General features: G+C 39.1%; 1 protein-coding gene across 4 annotated transcripts in view; it reads left to right on the top strand.

The window, feature by feature from the left end:
• LOC114653566 (coagulation factor XIII A chain-like) overlaps positions 1 to 19694 on the top strand; it is a 252900-nt gene that overhangs the window by 34139 nt on the left and 199067 nt on the right. The window contains exon 1 of one of the 4 annotated variants that reach the window (XM_051929079.1): positions 16630 to 16757. The exons of the other annotated variants lie outside the window; for them this stretch is intronic. The gene's annotated coding sequence lies outside the window, so the exon portion shown is untranslated. Of the gene's footprint in view, positions 1 to 16629; positions 16758 to 19694 lie in introns of those variants that run through there. 4 annotated transcript variants of the gene reach the window in all.

Here is a 19694-nt window from a genome sequence, read left to right as displayed (position 1 = left end):
CTTCAGTAATATTTCAGTAAACCCGGAGCTTGTCAGTTCAAATCCTGGTACTGACACCACTGTGTGACCCTGAGGAAGTCACTTCACCTGCCTGTGCTGCAAAAAACAAAAGTAATGTAACAAATTGTACCTCAGATGTTGCAAGTTGCTGGAATAAAGGCATAAGTAAAATAGATAAATATGTATTATACACATAGGAACTATTCATTTATTTTCAGTTAAGTCATCTGCAGCAAACTTTTATAAATGAGGGTTTCTCATTTTTAGATAGTGCAAACTGTTTCTTCTTCATTGACGTTTTCTCTTGGAGAGCTTTTTTCATTTCATTGAAAATTAAAGCAGCAGCTGCCAAAATATGTAGCTTTCTTATTCATTTTTCAACATTGTGTAAAATAAATTTATAAAGTAACATAAAAGGTTTAAATACTGGTTATCCTTTTACACTAAAATATTATTAAAGAGATACAAAAAAACAGTTTTGTGTGTATGCACCGTTTATACATGAGGCCCCTGAAGTGTAATATAAGAAGATGCCACAGCCTCAAATCTTTGTTGAGGCATTGACTGGTATATCCACAGCAATGACTGGTATATCCTTCTTTGCAGTGACTTACCTATTTATTATTACTATTATTTATTTTAATATAAAGAACAAAATGCAATAACAAATCACAGTCCATTCCAACATAAAAAATAGTTTCGTACTTACTATGGTCTGAAGATAGTCCATGAAACACGGCACTCAACCCCCATTCAGACTTGGACAGCTATAGAACAAGAAGAGCCCCACTTAAAGTGTTTGTTCATAAAGAATAAAATTGCAAACAAATTGAAGAGGTTCAGCATAAGCCCAGAATTTGTTATGTAAGGTTTTACTTTTCAATCTTTATTATAGTAATTCTGTATTTATTCTTAAAATCAACAATTTCTGATGTTGAAATTGTTATTATACATATTGCATAATGCTTCTCAGTAGTTGAATCTTTTTTGTTTATTTTGAGATTTTTGTATTATATTTGTAATCATTTTTAAGTGGTTTGGGCTGTGATGTGGTAGTATATTTAATAATAATAATACCAAACAATTTACAGTGCTTTACTTGCAATAGGTAAACATATAAGTACATAGTGAACATAAAAGAAGAGGTGACAATGTAATAAGTGTAATCACCATGGGCACAATAAGCAGAAGTGGCACATTGTACTAGGCCTCCGGTACTTAGCAACACGTAATGGCAGTGGATTTTAAAACTCTCATTGCACACCACATCACTTGAGGCATGCATTATGCAACTATGAACATGGGATTTAGTTTTCCTTTAGTTTTCTACTTCACTGACTACAAACAGCTACACTACCATAATCCTAGAAGGCAGAAAAATACCCATAGTTTTCAAGAAGACATAAACTGCTCAAAACTCTTACTCCTGCTTCCATAGGTCTCCTTCATGGCCTTGTGTGACAGTTTCGAAAAGTTCCAGTGCCTTAATCCAACTTCAGGTACATTCTCCTTCATGGCCTCAGTTTCCTAGCAACCTGTTTGGATTTCAATAGCCTGAATCAATTTCTGTGTGGCAAAATGTTGTTAATATTCTGAGTGACTCCTTCAATGTCATGAGACCCTCTCAATCACTGACTATGAAAATGCAATAAAACCTATCAAGCAGAAGCATATATAATTACACATACAGGTATATGTCTTTGCTATGACTGCCTGGGTTCTTCCAAGACTCAGTTAATAAATGGCACTCTAAAAACACCTGTGCTGATAATAATGCCATTTTTCATTGCTACATGCATTTTGCTTTCATAATAAAAATATCTCTTTAAAGATCAGAGCACAAGCTAAATACATTTTCCACATGATTTGTGAAACCACAAAGGAGAAGATTCTCTACTCCTAAGAATCTCTGCAATCATACAAAGAAGGGCAATGTTATTTTCTAAAGGGAAATTGAGAGGTATTTGAAGACTGTTTGTATAGCTGTTTTTACATGCACAGTATGTCTAAGCTGCTTTTAAGTATGATTCTACACTGAAAAGTGTCCATTAAGTCCCAACATGTGCATATTTTGCGTCTTCTTTTGAAGGAAGCCTTTACACTTAGAAGTTACATTTTAATAAAGCTATATATAGTTCGGAAAGCCTCTACTCTTTGTCTCCCTCAGAATCATTGTTTCAATATATTACTGTAGTAACCAGAATACAGCTGAATGTGTCTTGCATTAATTATGGGAATCAGATTGACTTGATAAGGGCTTAGAGGCTCTGTTGAAAGACAAAGTATATATTTTGAGTGCCCTCAAGCGACCGTAAAACTAGATTAAAATGTCTTTATAGGAATGGGGTAATGCCAGCTGAATTCTAATGTGGTTTCTGAGTGTAAATGGAACATTTTCTGTTGTTTGAAAGGCAGGCTAGTTGAAAAAATCAAGATACTGATATATTATACACATATATTTGTCCATTTATCCTTCCAATTTTACAAATTCCATTACTTCATTACAGGACTACAAGGTGCTAAAGCCTATCCTGGCAGCTTTAAGCTCAAGGCAAGAAACAATCTTGGAAATGATTCTAGCTCATTGGAATGCTGGTAATAATTCACACACATTGATATCAACTTAAAATACACCAATTAATTTAAAATGCAGTTCTTGAGGAAAATCTCAAAGAATATGAATATATTTGTATAAGCTCTGCAGAGAAAGTGACTGCTGGAGTAGTATTTGAACCCAGGAACAGTTGTTTTATTCCACCAATAAAGTGTTTTTATTGAGTTCATAAGAATTACTTATGAATACTTTGAAATCACTTCACTTTTTTGTCCGGCACCTCCTGACTCACTTGTACAAGAAAACCTCCACATATGATCTACCATTTGAGTTGCCATGAAGTAAAGGTGTGAAATAGGCTGAAATTGGGGTTCTCCCATATTTTGGCCCTCTAACCTTGAATACCCCCCCAAATTTTGTGCAGAAAATAACATCCTTATAATAAAGAGTAAATCAATAGTTGTCTTCAGCAAAAACGAACAGAAAGACTTGAAGTTGTACATACCACTACAAATGAGATACAAAGAGGTAAAATGTACTCCATTTCACAACAGTTTGAAAAAATGGAAATCAGTAGTATAGGCATGTGGAGTCTCATTTTATTCTATTTCAAGGTTGCTGATCATGAATATGATCAAATTTTTGTTGTTTGATTCTATACCAGTGGATCTAGCCCTTTAAGAACCACTCCCAGAAGATTAGAAATAGCACATTTTAGATGTAAGCATGTGGAGTGTTGTTTTAGACAGTTTCAAGGGCAGTGATTACAAATATAATGATATTTTTGATCCTTTACTATGTATCTAGACTTCTGTTGGTCTCCATGAAATGGTGAACACCCTGAGATAGAACAGCTTATGTTAATTCAGACTTTTTCATTATTACTGAAGTTTCAGCAATGGATACTTCCATAATAATTGTGGAAAAGGGAAATAACTGAAAAATCTCATTAACATAATGATACTTAATTGAAAATATTTGTTTTCTGTAATAGAAACCTTTCAACCAATGCATCCTTTTCATTTGCAAGGTTGGGCAGCCAGGCGTTAGGCAAAAGAGCTCAGGACAGGGAAGTGAGGGGAACAATAACAGTTTCTATAAGTTGACAGATAATAATCTTACCTGTTAAAAGTTGATCAATTTTTCATATAAACTAAATACAAATAAATTATCTGCCTATATATAATTTCCCCTTCCATCCAATGAAGTTAATGATGGAATAGTGCCTGAATAACCAGGGAATCAATCAAATAAATTAAACTCAATTAGTCATGCTAAACTTAAATGCCATTTTGCGCTTAATTTATTTGATGTAAACATTATTTTTTGAGAAAGATAACAGTCTTGGACATTTTTCTAACATATCAGAATCAAAGAATGCCATTTTATTAGGGTTTTTTTTTTTGTCTGTTTTTTACCCCCACAACATGGTTATCTTCAGCAGCAACTGATTTGGATTATATTGAGACATGACTGAGTGCCTCATTAAATTCATTTTTTAAATGCTTCTTTTTTCACTGCAGTTTTAGACAGCCTGGTCTTTAAAGTGTGCCTCCCACAATATGAAGAGAATGCCTTTGGTGCTCCTGCTTGGAAGGTTAGGTGCATTTTATTTTCTTTGCTCCTTCCGGCTGGTTCCAATGGGTGTGTAGTGGTATGGCTGGAGAGGAAGACACAGGCATTGCTCTTCTATTTATTAAATGCTTAGTTCATTACTCTTTTAAGCAGATTCATCATTGAATTCCCATTTCAATTAGATGAAGCTAGGTATTTATCAAGAAAGTTTTAATTATTAATTTCTTGGACAGTCCACTGCAAAATACTCCATCAATAGATTTTTGTACAGTATAGAACAAATTCTTGTCATAATGTAGCAGACAAAAATAAAATCTCAAAGTCTGGCTAATACTGCTGTTAATGTTTAATTCATGAGCATGTCTAATACAGTTACAACACCACAAGAAAGTTAAAAACTAGGAAATTCTATTAAGGCCATGTTATCTTAACAGAAAGAACACCAAGCTCAGTGATCAAGACATCAGCCTGGTGAAAAAACAGTAAACATTAATACTAAATGCTAAAAAATTGCCAACTGCAACCATAATCAACTCCATGTATCCATCCATCCATCCATCCTCTTCCGCTTATCCGAGGTCGGGTCGCGGGGGCAGCAGCTTGAGCAGAGATGCCCAGACTTCCCTCTCCCTGGCCACTTCTTCTAGCTCTTCCGGGAGAATCCTGAGGCGTTCCCAGGCCAGCCGGGAGACATAGTCCCTCCAGCGTGTCCTGGGTCTTCCCCGGGGCCTCCTCCCGGTTGGACGTGCCCGGAACACCTCACCAGGGAGGCGTTCAGGTGGCATCCTGATCAGATGCCCGAGCCACCTCATCTGACTCCTCCCGATGCGGAGGAGCAGCGGCTCTACTCTGAGCCCCTCCCGGATGACTGAGCTTCTCACCCTATCTTTAAGGGAGAGCCCAGACACCCTGCGGAGAAAACTCATTTCAGCTGCTTGTATTCGCGATCTCGTTCTTTCGGTCACTACCCATAGCTCACGACCATAGGTGAGGGTAGGAACATAGATCGACTGGTAAATTGAGAGCTTTGCCTTACGGCTCAGCTCCTTTTTCACCACGACAGACCGATGCAGAGCCCGCATCACTGCGGATGCCGCACCGATCCGCCTGTCGATCTCACGCTCCATTCTTCCCACACTTGTGAACAAGACCCCGAGATACTTGAACTCCTCCACTTGAGGCAGGATCTTGCTCCCAACCCTGAGAGGGCACTCCACCCTTTTCCGGCTGAGGACCATGGTCTCAGATTTGGAGGTGCTGATTCCCATCCCAGCTGCTTCACACTCAGCTGCGAACCGATCCAGAGAGAGCTGAAGATCACGGCCTGATGAAGCAAACAGGACAACATCATCTGCAAAAAGCAGTGACCCAATCCTGAGTCCACCAAGCCAGACCCCCTCAACACTCTGGCTGCGCCTAGAAATTCTGTCCATAAAAGTTATGAACAGAATCGGTGACAAAGGGCAGCCCTGGCGGAGGGTTCGACTTACTGCCAGCAATGCGGACCAAGCTCTGGCACCGATCGTACAGGGACCGAACAGCTCTTATCAGGGGGTCCGGTATCCCATACTCTCGGAGTACCCCCCACAGGATTCCCCAAGGGACACGGTCGAACGCCTTTTCCAAGTCCACAAAACACATGTAGACTGGTTGGGCGAACTCCCATGCACCCTCCAGGACCCTGCTAAGGGTGTAGAGCTGGTCCACTGTTCCACGACCAGGACGAAAACCACACTGTTCCTCCTGAATCCGAGGTTCGACTATCCGACGGACCCTCCTCTCCAGTACCCCCGAATAGACTTTTCCAGGGAGGCTGAGGAGTGTGATCCCTCTGTAGTTGGAACACACCCTCCGGTCCCCCTTCTTAAAGAGGGGGACCACCACCCCGGTCTGCCAATCCAGAGGCACTGTCCCTGATGTCCATGCGATGTTGCAGAGACGTGTCAACCAAGACAGCCCTACAACATCCAGAGCCTTGAGGAACTCCGGGTGTATCTCATCCACACCCGGGGCCCTGCCACCAAGGAGTTTTTTGACCACCTCGGTGACCTCAGTCCCAGAGATGGGGGAGCCCACCTCCGAGTTCCCAGGCTCTGCTTCCTCATTGGAAGGCATGTTAGTGGGATTGAGGAGGTCTTTGAAGTACTCCCCCCACCGACCCACAACATCCCGAGTTGAGGTCAGCAGCGCACCATCCCCACCATACACAGTGTTGACACTGCACTGCTTCCCCCTCCTGAGACGCCGGACGGTGGACCAGAATCTCCTCGAAGCCGTCCGAAAGTCGTTTTCCATGGCCTCCCCAAACTCCTCCCATGCTGCCCGAGTTTTTGCCTCAGCAACCACCAAAGCTGCAGTCTGCTTGGCCTGCCGGTACCTATCAGCTGCCTCCAGAGTCCCACAGGACAAAAGGGACCGGTAGGACTCCTTCTTCAGCTTGACAGCATCCCTCACCGGCGGTTTCCACCAACGGGTTCGGGGATTACCGCCACGACAGGCACCGACTACCTTATGGCCACAGCTCCAGTCAGCCGCCTCAACAATAGAGGCACAGAACATGGCCCATTCGGACTCAATGTCCCCCACCTCCCTCGGGACATGGTCGAAGTTCTGCCGGAGGTGGGAGTTGAAGCTGCTTCTGACAGGGGGCTCTGCCAGACGTTCCCAGCAGACCCTCACAACACGTTTGGGCCTACCAGGCCTGACTGGCATCCTCCCCCACCATCGGAGCCAACTCACCACCAGGTGGTGACCAGTTGACAGCTCAGCCCCTCTCTTCACCCGAGTGTCCAAGACATGTGGCCGCAGGTCCGACGACACAACCACAAAGTCGATCATTGAACTGAGGCCTAGGGTGTCCTGGTGCCAAGTGCACATATGAACACCCCTATGCTTGAACATGGTGTTTGTTATGGACAATCCGTGACGAGCACAGAAGTCCAATAACAAAACACCACTCGGGTTCAGATCGGGGGTGCCATTCCTTCCAATCACGCCCTTCCAGGTCTCACTGTCATTGCCCACGTGAGCATTGAAGTCTCCCAGCAGTACGAGGGAGTCCCCAGAAGGTATGCCCTCTAGCACCCCCTCCAGGGACTCCAAAAAGGGTGGGTACTCCGAACTGCTGTTTGGTGCATACGCACAAACAACAGTTAGGACCCGTCCCCCCACCCGAAGGCGGAGGGAGGCTACTCTCTCGTCCACCGGGGTAAACCCCAATGTACAGGCTCCAAGTCGGGGGGCAATAAGTATGCCCACACCAGCTCGGCGCCTTTCACCGGGGGCAACTCCAGAGTGGTAGAGAGTCCAGCCCCTCTCAAGGAGATTGGTTCCAGAGTCCAAGCTGTGCGTCGAGGTGAGCCCGACTATATCTAGCCGGAACTTCTCAACCTCGCGCACAAGCTCAGGCTCCTTCCCCTTCAGAGAGGTGACATTCCACGTCCCAAGAGCCAGCTTCTGTAGCCGAGGATCGGACCGCCAAGGTCCCCGCCTTCGGCCACCACCCAACTCACACTGCACCCGACCTCCTTGGCCCCTCCCATAGGTGGTGAGCCCATGGGAAGGGGGACCCACGTTGCCTCTTCGGGCTGTGCCCGGCCGAGCCCCATGGGTACAAGCCCGGCCACCAGGTGCTCGCCATCGAGCCCCACCTCCAGGCCTGGCTCCAGAGTGGGGCCCCGGTGACCCACGTCCGGGCGAGGGAAAACGCCGTCCAAATTTTTTATTCATCATAGGAGGTTATATTGAACCACACTTTGTCTCATCCCTCAAATAGGACCAGTTTGCCTTGGGTGGCCCTACCAGGGGCATAAAGCCCCGGACAACAGAGCTCCTAGGATCATTGGGACACGCAAACCCCTCCACCACAGTAAGGTGGCAGTTCGAGGAGGGGAAACTCCATGTAATTACCTAATAATAACAGTGTCATGTCATTTTCTAACCTGCTCAATGCAGACCAGAGTCCTAGCAGTGCTTGAGCCTACCTCAGCTAGGATAGGGGGTGAAGCAGGAACAAAACCTGAACAGGGCATCAGTCCATCACCAGGTGAAAACTTGCTATTCATTCACGTTGGGGATGGCAAACACTCAGTGAAACAATTTAGACTGGTCTTTCAAATAAAGATGTGAATGAAACACTAATAAAAAAATTATAGACATGTCAGTGAACATAAACCCCTCGTGTTGACCCATGTTAAAAGGATTTCCATTTCACAAAAGTGGCAGCTAATCTTCTGATTCCATATTATATTTCTTCTCCTTACCAGGTCAAAGTCTTCTTTCCTGTCACATGAGCTTTAACCTTCTGCTTCTCATTTAAAATATGGAATATTCTCAACATTGGATGACTAATCATACAAGAGATCTGGTTCACTTTCGAAATCAGAGGTCACCTCCTTCAAAAATCTCTTAAGCAGTATGAAACATGGCCTCCTTTTCATATATGGACACATTGTATGACCTGACGCTTAACCATTTCATATAAAGGGCAAAGAAGCACAGGACTTCTTCTGGGCTTTTAGTACTCCGATAGCTCTCCCTTTGTGTACAGTCTGGCTGTCTATTAGAGAGAAAGCAGTCTCCAAATTGCAGTTCCTCATCTAATGAGTATTTATGAAGGTCCCTGGTTATTTTAATCTCTATTCACCCCCCACATATTTCTAGTTACAAGAACCCATCTCTCTTTGACCTGATCCTGATTCATAACTCTTGCTAAACCAGGTTTTTTCTTCCCATGTGGGACCAGAAATCCATGCTTGCATTCATATTTGCCTACTGGACAAACATCTATGCATTCATAATAGTTTGTACTAAGAAATGGAAATATCTACTGTATATAACATATCAGGAGATTAGATGATCCAACTTTTAATGAATTAATAATTTATTACCGTTTAGGTTTTAAGAAATTATTAATATTTATATTTTTGCAGTCCATTGATTACATTTCGAAAGCATGGTAATAAAATGAGCAATATAATCATTACTTATTAATCTCAGAAGTTTGCTGAGAAAGAAATACGTGCTGAAAAGAATGAATCCCAAGAAAATCTGCTAGTATGTTCAGGGACATGAAGTGGAAATCTCAACTAAGCACAACCTAGTTTCATTTATTTGAGCCTTCTGGCTTTATATCTGCTCCGTGTTAATAACAAAGTCACACTGCAGATACTTATTCAGAGTGGCATAGAATGAGTACCAGCTATCAATTGTGATTTTACAAAGATATACCGTTGTCGCCAGCCTCCAAGTAATAACACAAGATAAACAATAATGAAGAGAGACTGTCATTTTGATAAATCTCAGGTCACTGTACTTATTTGTAACTTATTTGTAGATGATATTAAAAGTCAACATTTGATAGTTATTTATTTGCAAAGTGTATGTCAAAATTATTATTAATTTTTAAATTTATGGCTTATTTACAAGGTGAGGGACATGTTGCTGTAGCTCTTGTGCTATTGTCTCACAGTTCCAGAAGGCTGGGTTCAAATCCTAGAGTGTAACTGTATGTGTAGAGTTTGCATATTTTCCTTTATCATATGTCTGTTTTTTTCTCTGCATATTTATGTTTTTCTTCATATCCAAAAGATCAGAACAATACTTTGATGAACAGAAACTGGCATGGTATGAGTGAGTGTGTGCACCCTGCAATTGACTGGCAACCTACCCTGGACTGTCTTCAGTCATGCACTTCATGTTGTGAGGATACCCTGGTGTTCTTACAAAGACCTGAGTAGATTCAGGAAAAGGATGAAACAGGTTTATTAAACTGCCCAAAAATGATAAAATAATTACATTTTACAGCAAATCAAAAAGTTTATAATACTATGTTTTTGTTTTTTGTTTTAAAAGAAATTATCTCCCACTATATGTCATACTATTGACATGCCAAATAAAACTTCATAATTATGGTAACTCAGTCTGTTACTAAGGACCACAGCAATGAAATTAGTTGGTATAACAGACCATGCCAAATGTATACAACCACTGGTGAGCATACAATAATTTTGATGTTTATCCTAGTGAAAACAATAGTCACTTCGATCAACAATCCAATAGATAATTATTTTTATCAGGGAATAAAAAAACATTTTTATAGACATTATTCACATTGTCCAAAAAATTGGAAACCTTATGGTAATTAATACAGAAAGCAATTTATAATTTGATTTATTTGTGTGTTTAAAACACCAGGAATAGAAAGAAGGCAACAATGTGCTCCAGAATCCCATTTTCAAATTCTAATTCACTGTCTATTCATTGTCATACATTCTACTTTGCTCTCCAATTATTTCATTTGCACTGAAATCTTAAAGATGTGCAGGCAATTTGTTTGCCAACTGTAAGTTAACCACCTATGAGTGGGACTTCCTGTATGCCCTACAATAAACTAATGCCCAGACCTAGTCATAGTTTCTTTCTTGTGGTTAATCTTATTGCATAGGCTTCAGCTGCCTACAAAATGTTTTTGGACTAAGAGGGTATTGTAAATGAATGAATGCATTCATGACCAAATTTGCAAAAAAAAAAGAGGCATACTGGTTAGCTTTGCTATGGAGTACTTGGGTTTACCTTTCAGAGTGGGGATTGTCTGTGTGCTGTTTGACCTTATTTATGCAGGTGTTTTATGAAATATAAATATGACAGTTTTTAATTTATTTTAATATCTGCATAATGCAAAATAGCTGATGATCTATTGTGGAATTTATCATTGCAAATTCATTTTAAGGTACATTTGGTTTAAATGCATCTACAAATATAAATTTGAAGAGCTTTTGTAAAATGTATAGAGATTGGAAAGATAAACAAAAGTATAATATATATCAAAGGTGTGAATAACTAACTTCCACCTTTGTTAAATTTCAAGAAAAAGCAATTCAGCATGAAAAAGACAGATCTTCAAGGCAGTAAATAGAAAATCCATACTTCCCCAGATTTTTGTCATTATCACTGGTATGTTTTCACCTTCAGGCAGTTTAGAAATGTTTATTTTGAAGACCTGTAAGTAGAAAGTCTGGTTCTTGACTTTGTACTTGACATAAATAGTACAAGTAACTGAAAAAATGTATCATTAGCAAAGGTGACGGGCTTGTCTGTTATTGCAGATTTAAGTCAGGTACCAAGGATGGTGAAGTGGTGCTGGCTCTTATAGTTTCAACTTCTACTTTGTTACTATGTTATTGTGTATGTATCAGTGCCTGTACAATTTAACAATATTAGATTAGAACTGATTAGATAAACTTTATTAATCCCATGGGGAAATTTACATTTGTACAGCAACAGAAAAAAACAAGAATACAGACTCACAGGAAAAATAATACATCCAATCAATTAATCAATACATAAACAAACATAATGAGTACATTGGGTGGAAGCATTAAATTGCTGGATAGCAGAGGGCAGAAAAGACCCCCAGAGTTGCTTCTTAGCACACCATGGTGGAATGAGCCCGTGGCTAAAAGTGCTCAAAGAGAGCACCTCCTGGAAAGAATGGAGGCGATTTTTCATTATTGGATCCAATTTTGCCATCATCCCCTTTTCCACAACAGCTTCCAGTGTGTTCTGGGTCCACCCTGTGATGAAGCAGGCATTCCTGGTAACTCTGTTCAAGCATTGTGCATTTTTTGTGCTCAGGTTTCTTCCCCATTAAACTGCGGTGTAGATCACCACAATGGCTACTACGGACTGGTAGAACATTTCCAGCAGCTTGCTGCATACATCAAAAGACCTGAGTCTCCTTAGCAAGTACAGTCTGCTCTGGCCCTTCTTGTATAGCACCACAATGTTTTCAAACCAGTCCAATTTGTTATTTATGTGAACCCCCAGGTACTTGTAGCTGCACACCACTTCCACGTCCTACCCCAGAATGGTGACAGGTCTCATAGGCTTTTTGGCACTTTTGAGACCCACCACCTGGTTGTTTGTCTTGTTGATGTCAAGCTGCAAGTTGTTGTCCCTGCACCACAAAACAAAGTCCTCCATGACTTTCATGTACTCTGACTTTCCATTCTTAATGCAGTCTACGACCAGCCATCTGAAAATTTCTGTAGATAATAAGTGCTGATATTGTGCTGCAATGTAGAACAGGAAGGGAGACGGGCCAGTTCCCTTAGGTGCTTCAGTATTAGACACCACCATTTCTGACACACAGTCCCTCAGTCTCACAATCTCACAATGTCTGTTTATTAGGTTCCTAAAATGATCAAAGCACATGCTTCTGTTATACTGCTTCAGTCTCTTTGTCATAATTCTGGCCACCTCCTAACACCAGTAATTGTGACAGGACAAATCACAAACAAAATTGTGCTATTTATTTATATTTTTTATTTGATATACTTTGTTACTCCCAGAGGGGAAACTGTTCTATCGCATGACTTTTGGGGGTCAGAACACAGGGTCAGCCATTGTAAAGTGCATAAATGCATTTAAATGCATCATCCAAGCCACAATCTTAACAAAAATGACACAAAAGTGGTTCTCTGCTACTGCAGGTATCCATTTCTGGTTTCCAAAAGAACAATCAAGATGAAGGATCCAGAAAGAAGTGTTTAAATAGATCTGTAACAGGCTCCATAAGTAACCATGAATAGATAATAACAGACTTATGAAACAACAATGGGTTGATGGTTTCAAAAGGACTCTTGCTGCATATACCAACACAGGCTAAGTTCAGGAATTCTTGATCTGTTGGATTCAAGCTAAGTAGCTTACTATATATCAAACATTTTTATTTTGTCCACATATTAGGAACCTTTTCAAAGCCCAAAGAACCAATTTAATAAGCAAAAAAAAAGCCTTCTCAGGATAAAATGCTTCTTTGTCAAGTTCTGTTAGGAACCAGACAGCCCAGTAAAGTGACAATAAGGAACCATTATTTTTAAAAGTGTATACAACACTGAAATATTGTAACTGGGTAAGATGAAACGTTTAGCAAAAAATAGATACATCATCCTAAAATACAGGCTTTATAGGTAAAGGGGAAAATGCATGGGACTTTAAGCCATATGACTGCCAGTTCTAACACTACAAGCTGGCTCGTTAGGTGACGCTGTGCAAGACACTCATGTTGTGAGTAGCCTTTGATATAAATACCTGACAAATGTGCAAGACTGATGATAATGATAACAAATCTAGAAACACTTGTTGGGTTATCCCAAAGAAACTATGAATCTTAAATACTGGCTGTTAATTCTGTATAACCATTACACACTGGACTACCATGGCCTTCAAATACATAATGGATGGCATAACATAAATAACAATGAACCTCCCAGTGTTTTGGAGAGGGAGATGGATTAGGTTTCTTGATATAATTCACTTAAACCTGAAAATTAAAATCAGATTAATAACCTCACAGGTTATGTACTTGTTTTACAACAATAACAATTTCAGTTTGTTGGTTTTCTCACTATGTTTCTTGACATTTCTCAATACACTTACACTATATATGATACTCCTTGTGTCACAGCTTGAGCAAAATATACTCATATGTGTACAAATATGCTACTAGTTTCTCATTGTTGGCCATTTTTTCTTATTGTTACATTTTCTTGAGAGAACATGAAGTGTGCCTGCACAACCAAAGGATTTGTGAGACAATTTGCTACAATTAGTTTTTGTTATAATTAGAATGTGAAGATTTGTTTCCTAATTTGAATGAATATTACTTGTCAAAACTGTGCAACATAGAAAAGGGTTTAAGCCTTGGGTACTCCCTGCATGTAGTCTGCATGTTCTCAACATGTGTTTCCTCAAGGCACTCCCACCATCCAAAGACATGCAGGATAGGATGACTGCTGATTGGGTGTTGATGTGTGTGTTTTCACCACAGTGCTCTGTTCAGGTATTGTTTCTGCATTGTGCAAGATGCTAGCTGGGATAATAGGCTCCAGCTTTCCCCAATCCCTACTATGAAAAAAGCAGGCTTAGAAAATGAACAGATGTTTTACTACATAGTTGATAGATTTTTTGGAGTTTATTTGTACAAATAGAAAATCTTTCCTCCTTCTCAAGCTGAACACATTTACATACATCCAACAAGACATTCTTCCCTGTAAATGAAATTTCATTTATATGCCTAAACTAGCTATGTTGCCTAGCTATGCTCAGGAAATTTTGAAAGACAATGGGCCTCAGTTACAGTATAGTGCTATCAGTTAATTGGATACTGTATATCAGAAGTACTATGTAGCTAAGTACTTGTATTTTTTACCCAGGGCTAATATTATTGACAGGCAGTGTGGTGCAGTGGTTAAGGCTTTTACCCTAGAACTTCAAACCCCCTGGCTGTTGGTTAAAATCCCACTACTGGGATGGTGTGACCATGAGCAGGTCATTTTACCTGCCTTTCCTCCAATTGGAAAAGCAAAATAAATGTTGTAAGTTGGTGTGGATAAAGGTGTCAGACAAATACGAAAGACTATTGGCTCACTTCAGCTGCTTACTCTTATACACAATTGCACATATGTAAAACTTTAGTTCAATTTCTGCTTTACCTAGTTCCTTGGCTTTTGTTAATGGTCATTGAAAAACACAATTTTACAAGAAAATGTATTGTTTCAAACTGAAATGGTTTATCAGTAAGAATGTGAAATTTGACTATATATTATTTTTATTATTAGATGTTTACAATTTTCACTTGCTTATGTCATGCCCTATGGTTGCTGGAATAGGCACCAGCAACTGCGACCATGGTCTGGATTAAGCAGGTTAGAAAATGGCATGACATGACTTGTTTACATCATTGACTCAAGTATTTCTTCATCATCTGTATGATCAAACTTGTATTATTTTTTGTTGTATAGGCATAGAATAAAGTGCTAACTCTGAATTGTGTTTTACTTTCAACTTATTACAAACAGCAATAACAGTTACTGGCTACACATGTATGTGACCCATGCAAAGAATTGAATATTTTACTTTTAGGGTTGTTTTACCTAGTCCATGAAGTGGAAGAAAGTAACATCCAGTTCTATGTTATGGAGGCTTCTTAAACAATTACGGATACCCTATTTTCCAGCTTGTGTTGGTTTTGAGGATGCAACTGCATGCCCTATTTCTCTATCACTCCCTTTTTGCTTCTAGTAAAGCAACACCACCTTTCACAGCCATGACATCCTGCAGTCTTACTGTCGCTTTATAGTGTGAATGCTAACCACTGAGCTTCATGTCTTACTTGAGCTTTGTTGAACTTTCTCCTTTAATTTCATACTTGACTTTACACTCTAAACGTGACCATGTCTCTTTCTTCCTGTCCAGGACACTGCTTCATTCTTAAGTCAACCATTCACCCTATTGGCTAGTGCTGCTCTTCGCGTGCCCGTCAGTTATGTCTGCTACATACTTCATTTGTAAAAAGCCCCCTATCAGCACAACACAGAGCAACTGTGTTAGCATAATATTAATAAATCTCAACAAATAAAACAATTATTGACAAAAAATTGGTTCAGCTAATTTTCTTTTTTCTATATTTCAACCAAATCAATTAAAGTGTTTTTGAGATGTTGTGGATGTATTATTGTGCTATCACCCTTGAATTACCTTTGTTTTCTTGTAGGATCTAGATGTGTTTTCCTGGGATAAGTGAACTCATCCGCTTCTTTACCAGATTGGTCTACTCCTGCACCTTAAGTTTAAGACACACATGCGTAAATAAACACATACACACAGACCCTAACCACATAAGTATTGTATAAATGACAAATGTACAGCCCATCACTTCCTAGCACTTAACAAGACTTATCATTAGCACAAACAACATACGATGTCTTAGATACAGTATATCTCAGACCTAAACATTGCTTAGTTCTCCAGAAATATATTTAAACATACAAAAGCTCAACATCCTTGGCTACAGGCCATTTACCAACCAATGATGTCTTACTTTTACAAGTACTGTTCCTTCTATTGGATGGTGCTCCCCTCCTCAGGCTGATAAACCCCACAAGACAGAGTGTATGTCAACATCCTATTGCTCTGCGTGCTCTTAATATTTACTTTATTACTGCAATTACTCTAAGATATAAAGACAAAGTATAGAAGTTTAAAAGCAACATGGTATTTATTAAAGAATAATACCACCAGTACAAGGAAGTATAAAAGAAAATATAGTTAGCAAAGTCTGTATATATATATATATATATATATATATATATATATACACACACAGTATACAGTATATACACCCTACCCGGGATTGGTTCCTGCCTTGTGCCCTGTGTTGGCTGGGATTGGCTCCAGCAGACCCCGTGACCCTGTGTTCGGATTCAGCGGGTTAACCTTTAGAAAAAGCTTATGAAGAATGTCAAGGATTGGAAGTTGTCCTGGGGTGGCATTTGATCTAGTGATCGGTGTTATTCATAAGATGTTTACGCAGATGCTCAGATGAAATGGTCACACATGTCTTGGTCTTGTCTTCTGACATTGCCTTCACCCTCTCCTGTCCTTTTTGTCTTCACTGTTTCTCGTCCATCAGACATGCTATATTTTTATGTGAAAATTCCACGTGGGGCTTTGGGACATGTGATATTACACACATTTGATTGACTGGCTCTCCACATGATGGACAACTTTGCTCAAAGTTTCTGATCTTTTTTTATTACCTCTGCAGTCCTCCCTTTACCAAGAGGTAAACTAATTTGATAATTCCTAGTCATATGTTGCATTTCCTGCTGTTCTGTTTTGTTTATACAAATGTTTTAAGGTGATAGATTACTGGTACAATTCAGGAAGAGAAGATGATTTGATGTTAATTGCCTCTGCAAGTGTTAAGTTCATCTTGTTTGTTGGAGCAAAAAATAAGGTATAAGCATCTACAACTTGAAGATCTGTTATTCTGGGATACTGCAGTGATATTTAGTTTTTCTATTTTATGTTTTTTGTTTGTTTGTTTTACTCTTAAATAGTGATATATGGAAATGTCCTTTTGTTGTGGATACCTATGGTATGGTAAATGGTAAACAGTGATTTTGTTGGCGAGTGACCGAGCTTTGCATTATATATATGGATTTATTATATTTTCAGTGGAACATTTCCATGCATTTGCAAATGTATTTGTTTAATGCGAGATTACTGTATGTCATGTCAGCTTACCTGCATCAAAGGAACATATTATTTAAACTTTAATGATGGAGTGGAGAGAATTTGACCCTGGTCTGTTCATTTGTATAGCATAATTCAGTAAAGCATAACAAACAGTTTTTGGAGGCTGTTGCAGCAGTTGAGTGATTAGATAACATCTTATGAATAACTACTGCTTGATTTAGTATGGTACTGTCTCATTAAAGAATGTGGGTTATTTAGTAAAAAAAAAATATTTTATGTTTTAACTTTAAAAAAAAGTTTACCTAATTATGTTTCCCTTGGGAGAAACAAAGTGTACCAATGAAAAACTGTCAGGGATGTTCAGTAATACCATTCAGAAAATCTCTTACAAAACTATAGTATGTGGCTGCTAATCCAAGGTGTACTGGGCTCTTGATAAAGTACACCAATAATCACATTTTCTTTTAATCACCTTGGGTGTCATTAGCAGCTTCTGTGCTGCATGCTGCAAATTGCTAATATAATTCTAGTGGCAATGATTGGGCATTCCCATGCAGTGCCTTAAAGCACCTTGATGGAATTAAACATGCTTCTTTCCAGACTGTTTTCCTGTGTTTAAGTATTCCAGAGAATTAACTGTGCTTGTGACTTTCATGTTTCCATATTATTGTGCAAAGGAATACTCCATCTACGATTGTGGATTTCCAACAATCAGTCTCTCATCCTGTCCCATGCTGCTAATACTTTTTGCCTTTGTCATATTGGACAACCCTGTTTATGTGCAAGAATCTGGTGCATTCAAGATAATTAGTCAAAATTTTCAATACAAATTATGGCTAGATCATCTATTTTCTATTCATTTATTTTAGCTCTTACCACCAAGGGATCAACATTAAACTGTGTAGGTCATCTCAGTTATCATTCAATTACCATTAATAGTTGCTTAATCATCTTGGTGCACCTTTATTACCTTCACTGAAGAATTTCTTTTTAAATTCTGGTGGAATACATGCCCTTGAAACGTGAAGGGTACACTTATGACAGACATCATATTGTAAGCAAGGATTACATCTTATTGTAATAAGGATTGAACCTGCACAGTCAAGTCACCAGTTTTAAATGAACTCTTATGCTATTAAGGTAACCCTTATAAGTGTATACCATGTTTCCATATATACAATATAAATGTTAATTTATTGCAACACTAAAATAACCCATGACAATGTGAATCCTGGCATACTCACTGTCACTTTGGATTTCTCCCATTTTCCAGTATGAGGTTTTTGGTTTTTTTTTCTCCTCCAAATACACCTACTTTCATTCTGTGTCCCAAAGATTCTTGTCAGGCTGCTTGGAGACTCTAAGTTGACCTTGTATGAGAGAGTGGAAGTTTACATGAAACTGTCTTGCATCGGATGTTTCCAGGGTGGCTTTAGCCAATGTGACCTTGAACTGAATTGAAATGGTTTGCAAATAAACTAATATCAAAAAGATACATTATATACTGTATATAAAGGTAAAAGTCTTTTGACTTAAATACTATATTTGAATGAAACTTTTGTTTGCCTTTTGATTTTTTTTTGTAGTCTTATTATCTCATTGGGTATTCTGAGAGAGCCTATATTGGCAGCAGCAGAGACAAGGCAGGAATTTACTGTTACAGAGATGCCCATTGTACATTCAAACACACACGCCATCACAATCTGGCATCATCAATCAACCCTGCAGCATGTTGTTATAATGAGATAGATACAAGAGTTCTTTCAGGACATGCTCGCAGAAGTTTCTGTAATGCAATATGTTAAGTGTATTCACTGCAATACCATGCCTCTTCAACAATTTTGAACAGTGCTGAAGAACTAGTACTACAATATTGTGTCAGAACAGTGCATTTGTCAATATAATGCCAGATGAATTTTCAGTAAAATAAAGTCTGCCCATAATGAGAGATTTTTTGTAAAGAATAAAAAACTTGAAGAACCATATGCATATCCCAGTTGTTACGGAGTGTAGCACAAGTGAAAAAGCAATCTGAACGGCAGGTAATTTTGATTTCAGAGACCTGATACAATGAAAACAAATATGCTGCTCATAGCTCATCTTAACGTGCATCACTTCTACATGCTGAGGTTATTAAAATGTACTCCGTAATGTCTTATTTCATACTTACATAGCTATTTCATTTGAGTGCAGTGGCAGTCTTTAGATCCTTAAATTAGATATGACTCAAGCCAAGGTGGTAATGCTGGCATTTGTCCAAGCAAATTCCTCAATGAATATGACTTGCAATGTCAAAGAGAGAATTAAAACCATATTTTTATTTTATAGCTCTTCTTCTAACAACAGGCTTCCACTTACAATCAATCTATTTTTCTGCAGCATTATTTAATAGTGTTATTTTTCTTTGTTGTTCTTAATGCTTATATTTCTTTATAATTTGTTTTTGGTGTATTGTTATAGTGGTGCTCTAGTGACTTTAATTTGCTTTTAAACTGTAAACATCAGTACATTTCAATGACTG

Source organism: Erpetoichthys calabaricus, chromosome 6 (assembly GCF_900747795.2).
Source record: "Erpetoichthys calabaricus chromosome 6, fErpCal1.3, whole genome shotgun sequence".
Taxonomy (NCBI): domain Eukaryota; kingdom Metazoa; phylum Chordata; class Cladistia; order Polypteriformes; family Polypteridae; genus Erpetoichthys; species Erpetoichthys calabaricus.
The sequence above is the reverse complement of the archived record's forward strand: the minus strand, read 5'-3'. Positions and strand labels throughout refer to the sequence as shown.